The following is a 6,965-nucleotide window of genomic DNA, read 5'->3' as shown; positions in this document are numbered from 1 at the left end:
TTTCAGAGCTGATTTTGAATATAGCATAAAGTTCTTTGAAATTCCCCAATAAATGCAAATAAAATTTTGAATCAATATTTGACATACTAGCAAGCTGTGCCAAAGCAATTTTTACCACTACAAAAGGCAAGTTTCAATGGCCCAATGATTCTTTTATTTGTTCCATTATTTATTTATAACACCTAGAGCATATGATCTTTTGAGTTAATCTTACAGATGAAAAGTCTCATAAAGAGTGGAAAAGCGAACAGACGGCATAATTCCAGGAAAGGCCAGGAATCTTAGTACTTTTCTGCCTGGCAATTTAAAGTAAAATGCACATCAAAACTGAAGCAGGCTATCTGTTGTCTGGGTTAGAGTTTACAGGAAAAAGCATTAAGTATCACCAACAAGCATATCATCTCTGACTCCAGGGATGTTCCCACACCCTCTAATTGGTGCCATTCCGTACTAATCAATACATTACAAGCACCTAATAGGCACTCCTGCAAATTCTAGGGAAACAACTCACAGCAGAAAGCACTGTAGCCCTGAATGTTCATACTCAAGTGCAAATGTTAATTCATGCAGTACTTGCATTAAACTGGACTAATTATCCACTGAAGGAATCTATTAAAGGCATGCTGTCAATCCTACAGATTGGGTTCAGCAAAGTGAAACTGAATTGCTTGCCTTTTCAGCTAATTACAAAACTCTGTCTGACATGCTTTAAGAATGGTCAAAAAAAGTACACATGGGCGCAGGGGGAAGGGAGGTGGGCAAGATGACACTCGGCGAGCGACTCTCCCCAGATCCCTCCCGCGACCGCTGAGCCTCCGGGGTAGGGGGTGCTGCCCGCCCTGCCGCCCTTCCTCCTCTCCCCTGCCCCCAGAGACGCCCCCATTCCCTTCCTCCTTCTACCTCAGGTAGGGGTGGGTGGGAAGGGAAGGGAGGGGAGGCACGCCTAGTTCCGGCGGGCGGGCCTGGTTCCTGGGACACCATGTCGGACTCTGAGGAGGAGAGCCAGGACCAGAAACAGAATCGTCGTGCTGGGGGGCGGCACCTCAGGGCAGACCTCCTTAGCTACGTGTTTTGCTCAAGGAACTTTTGGGAAACAGTACAAACTATAGGACTGGATTTCTTTTTGAGAAGAATAACGTTGCCAGGAAACTTGAATGTTACTCTTCAAGTTTGGGACATAGGAGAGCAGACAATGGGAGGCAAGCTGTTGGATAAATGTGTGTATGGAGCACAGGGAATCCTCTTGGTATATGATATTACAAATTATCAAAGCTTTGAGAATTTAGAAGATTGGTATTCTGTGGTGAGGAACGTGAGGGAGGAATCAGAAACTCGGCCACTGGCTGCCTTGGTGGGCAATAAAATTGATTTGGAGCATATGCAAATGGTAAAACCTGAAAAACACTTAAGGTCTTGCCAGGAAAATGGTTTTAGTAGCCACTGTCTCAGCAAAGACAGGAGACTCTGTCTTCCTGTGTTTTCAGCAAGTTGCTGCTGAACTCCTTGGAATCAAGTTACTACAAAGCAGAAATAGAACAGTCACAGAGGGTGGTGAAGGAAGATATTGTAAACTACAACCAGGAACCTATGTCAAGAACTGTTAACCCGGGCTTCCCTGGTGGCGCAGTGGTTGGGAGTCCGCCTGCCGATGCAGGGGACACGGGTTTGTGTCCCGGTCCGGGAGGATCCCATGTGCCGCGGAGTTCAGAAAATAAAAATATACTTTAAGGAGCTCTTTCTAAATGTTCTGATGTCCTGATAATAACTTTGTTTTCTTTTATGACAGAGGGTGGTGAAGGCAGATATTGTAAACTACAAAAAAAAAAAAAAAAAAAGAACTGTTAACCCTCCTAGAAGCTCCATGTGTGCAGTTCAGTGAGCGCATTTTTCTTCTGTACTGATGGTGCCGGCTGCCCTTCGCCTCTGTGTGGGCCCGAGGACCTCTAGGAATTTGTTTTATCAGTGACCATCTCTGTAGTTCAGTTAACGCTTTCCTCTCAATTCGCTTCATCATTGCGTGCTGCCTCAGCCGTAGGCAGCTCCTTGAGCTGAAAGGAACTCAACTTTGGGACAACACACCTTGAATTCAAAATGGAAAGCCCATTCTCTGGAATTAGACTGCTTCACTGAAAACGAATAATGTTGGTTCTCTTTATGTCCTCACTTCTTTTTTCCCTGATGTAAGTTTTTTTAAACAAATATGAAAACTATCCAAGTCTTGATCATCAGCCAGGATTTTGCCACAGCAGTTTCATACTCTTATCTGAACTCATACCTGGCAAAGTATGCTTCAGAGAGTGCAAACATTTAAACAAGTAATATACTTTATCTACAGATACTTAAGAAGGAATTCTTTTGCTGTCTATTGTGAGTGAAAATATATAAAGCTGTATCTAGCTGAAAATGCTTGAAATAAAGCTATAATAGAAATATTTTTTTCATTTTTTAAAAAAGAGCCTAAATTCTTTATATTTTAGCTGTAGCTCACAAAGTAGTATTTGATAATGTATTTTTATTATTATATCATGGTCATTATGTATTGTGTAATACTCAGGTTAGATTGGCTTTGTGAATTCTGATAAACGTTCAGCTGATGCTCCATGAGGACTTTCTCCTGCAAACTGTGTAAGCGTACTCCCAGAATGAGTTATGACTATTGTTGGATCATTGTGGACTGTACCTGAGGTTCAGATGTTTTTCTCTGGCAAAAAAATTTATTTAAATTACAAAAAAAAAGTACACATGACCAGCGTACAGCTCCCCAACACACACTGAGTCTCTTCTTATCAATCAGGAAAATACAGGACATGATGATATAGGAAGAGAAGCACAGCCTGAGGCCATGTGCATTTTCATTACATCTCTTATGGTCCCATAAAGAATGTGGCATGCCACAAATAACCAGATTTTTTAAAAATCTCAAACCTCATATAATTGGTTTTTCATTGCATAGTTTCAAATAATAAACAATAACTTTTAAGCACTTAGAGATATTCCTCAATGGTTATGTTTAATATTCTTATACATTTAAACAAAAAAAAAATCTGTCTATAGGATATTTTTCCTTTTGCCTCTTATATTAAGCTAGAAGTCAAGAGGAAAGTAGGATTCTTCCCTCTGTTTTCCCCACTTTCTCTAGCTTCACTGGGTCTCAAGTTTCTACAAACTCATCACACACTCAGATAATGATGCACAGACCTTATAAGGAGGACTGAGGAAGCAGTTTGCAATATAGCACCTAGACAAATTCCAAAATATTTTGTGGGGTGGAGCCAACCTGCTGTCAAAATCAGACATTCTTTTCTTCTACATGGAAATGTTCACTACTGGCAGATTTCCATATCTTTCTGACATACCACACCTTAAGTTTTATACTATCCATACCTATATAAAAACTCAAGCTCAAAACAATAATCCTGAGCCATCAAATAGTCTGATTTAGCACCAGCACAATATTATAGAAGGCATGTAGCATTTAAGGGGATTTTACAACTATCACTCTCAATAATGGATAAAGGATTCATGATTAAGTTATTCAAAAATTCACTATATAATGATTCATATCCTATTCCTCTTTCTCTCATGTCACATGTCGGTAAATATCAGCAAATCCCATTGGCTTTACCTTAAAAATCTATTCAGAGTCTATCTACTTGTTACCATCACTACTGCTACAGCCATGTTCAACGTACAGTCATCTCAAGCCTATAGAAATGCAATAGCCTCAGAATTTGTACCTCTGCTTCCACCTCTGCCCCTCTCTTAGTCTATATCCCTTTCACACAGAAGCCATAACATAAAAATAATATAATAATTAAGTAAAAATAGGGCTTCCCTGGTGGCGCAGTGGTTGGGAGTCCGCCTGCCGATGCAGGGGACACGGGTTCGTGCCCCGGTCTGGGAAGATCCCACATGCCGCGGAGCGGCTGGGCCTGTGAGCCCTGCGTGTCTGGAGCCTGTGCTCCGCAACGGGAGAGGCCACAACAGTGAGAGGCCCACATACCGCAAAAAAATAAATAAATAAATAAATAAAATAATTAAGTAAAAATATAAAAATCATCTCAAAGAAATTGAAGATGACAAAAATTGAAAGATATACTGTGTTCTTGGATTGGAAGAATCAATACTGTTAAAATGACTATACTACCCAAGGCAATCTACAGATTCAATGCAATCCCTATCAAATTATCAATGGCATTTGTCACAGAACTATAACAAAAAAATTTTAAATTTCTATGGAAACACAAAAGACCCTGAATACCCTAAACAATCTTTAGAAAGAAGCACAGAGCTGGAGGAACCATACTCCCTGACTTCAGACTATACTACAAAGCTACAGTAATGAAAACAGTATGGTACTGGCACAAAACAGACATACAGATCAATGGAACAGGATAGAAAGCCCAGAAATAAACCCATGCATTTATGGTCAATTAATCTACAACAAAGGAGGCAAGAATACACAATAGAGAAAAGACAATCTCTTCAATAAAAGGTGCTGGGAAAACTGGAAAGCTACATGTAAAAGGATGAAATTAGAACATCCTCTAACACCATATACAAAAATAAATTCAAAATAAAGACCTAAATGGGATACCGGATACTAAAAAACTCCTAGAGCAAAACATAGGCAGAATACTGTTTTGGATCCATCTCCTAGAGTAATGGAAATAAAAACAAAAATAAACAAGTGGAACCTAATTAAATTTAAAAGTTTTTGCACAGCAAAGGAGACCATAAACAAAACAAAAAGACAACCTTCAGGATGGGAGAAAATATTTGCAAACGATGTGACCAACAAGGGGTTAATTTACAAAATATACAAACAGCTCATACAGCTTAACATCAGAAAAACTACAACCCAATCAAAAAATGGGCAGAAGACCTAAATAAGTACCTCTCTAAAGAAGATATACAGATGGCCAGCAGGCACATGAAAAGATGCTCAAAATCGCTAATTATTAGTGAAATGCAAATCAAAATTAGAATGAGGTATCAATTCACACCCATCAGAATGGCCATCATTAAAAAGTCTACAAATAATAAATGCTGGAGAGGGTGTGAAGGAAAAGGAACTCTCCTACACTGTTGGTGGTAATGTACACTGGTAGAGTCACTAAGGGGAACAGTATGGAAGTTCCTTAAAAAACTAAAAATAGCACTGCCGTATGATCTAGCAATCCCACTCCTGGGCCTATATCCAGAGAAAATTCTAATTTGAAAAATGTTCATAGTGGCACTATTTACAATAGTCAAGACATGGAAGCAACCTAAATGTCCATTGACAAATGAATGGATAAAGAAGATATATACAATGGAATATTCCTCAGCTATAAAAAAGAATAAAATAATGCCATCTGCAGCAACATGGATGGACCTAGAGATTATCACATTAAGTGAAGTAGAAAGACAAATACCATATGATATTGCTTATATGTGGAATCTTAAAAAATGATACAAATGAAGTTATTTATAAAACAGAAATAGACTCACAGACACAGAAAACAAACTTATGGTTACCAAAGGGGATGGGGGGGAGTGGATAAATTAGGAGTTTGGGATTAAGAGATACACAATACTATATATAAAATAAGTAACAACAAGGACCTACTGTATAGCACAGGAAACTATACTCAATATCTTGTAATAACCTACAATGGAAAAGAGTCTGAAAAAGAATACATATATGAGTATAACTGAATCACTTTGCTGTACACTTGAAACTAATACAACATTGTAAATTATACTTTAAAAAGGAAAGAAAAAATACAAAAACATAAAATATATATGTGTGTGTATATATATATATATATATATAAATCATCTTAAAGTGAAATTAATGTCAAAAAATGGCAAATACTCTATAATTCCACTTAGATGAGGTTCTAAAGTAATCAAACTCATAGAAAAAGAAAGTAGAATAGTGGTTTACAGGGGCTGATAGGAGAGGAAAATGGGGAGTTTTTGTTCATTCCATGGGTATACAATTTCAGTTTTGCAAGAGACATGTTGCACAGCAATGTGAATATAGTTGATACTACTGAAGTTACTAATTACACATCTAGAAGTGGTAAAAAAAAATAAATTAAAATTTAAAAATCATGGTGGAAATTCCTCTGCTCAAAAATTATCCCATGGCTTCAAATGTACTCTCTAAAATCCTGAACCTTTTCCATGGACCAGAGGGCTAAGCATGACTGACCCCCACTACCCTCTACAAGGTCTACACCAACCTCCACACCCACCATCCTACCTCACCTCCCACTCTCCCCTCACTCATTCTCTCCAACCAAACTGGCATTCTCAACACACCAAGGACATGGCTTTGTGAAGCACACTCTTCCCTCCAGAACATCACATTGTTCACTCCTATATTTCATGCAGGTCTCTGATCAAATATCACCTGTCAGAAATGATAGGACCGAACTATCTAAAATCATACCTGTCATTGTGTGCCTCTCTCCTGATTTACTTTCATTTAGCATTTATCAGCATCTGATCAATTTGCTATTTCTTTTCTCCCAACTAAAATTATAAATTACAAGAGATAAAAAAAAAAGAAAAGGTTTTATGTTCACTGTTCTATCCCCAGTGCTTAGAACAGTACTTGGAACATTGTGGCTACTCAATAAATATTTATTGAATAAATGAATGAATGAATGGCATGAGTGAATGTGACTGTGGATAACTGAACTATAAAGGGAAATCCATTTCATTACATGTTTTTTAGATCTTTACTCGAATTCCTGACCCTATTGCCTAAGTATGCTCAGCTTAACTGAATATTATTTTACTAAAGTGGAAAAATTATTTATAGGGATTAGGAAATATGTTAATATGTGAAGTACAAAAGTAGTTTTGTCTAGTTCTCGATGTTGTATATTCTTTTTTCATTCTTCTGAGATAATAATACACCCACAGATATCATATGAGCAGTAGTGCTTAGCAAAGCTGTGTGGTCTTAT

The 6,965-nt window shown here is 37.9% G+C and overlaps 1 pseudogene; it reads left to right on the top strand.

Moving 5' to 3' along the window:
* The first annotated feature begins 979 nt into the window (after positions 1-979).
* LOC103089805 (ras-related protein Rab-28-like) lies at positions 980-1,879 on the top strand (annotated as a pseudogene).
* Positions 1,880-6,965: the final 5,086 nt, after the last annotated feature.

Source organism: Lipotes vexillifer, unplaced genomic scaffold (assembly GCF_000442215.2).
Source record: "Lipotes vexillifer unplaced genomic scaffold, Lipotes_vexillifer_v1.1 scaffold781, whole genome shotgun sequence".
NCBI lineage: Eukaryota > Metazoa > Chordata > Mammalia > Artiodactyla > Lipotidae > Lipotes > Lipotes vexillifer.
Note: the sequence above shows the minus strand (reverse complement) of the source record. Positions and strands in the feature narration are given on the sequence as shown.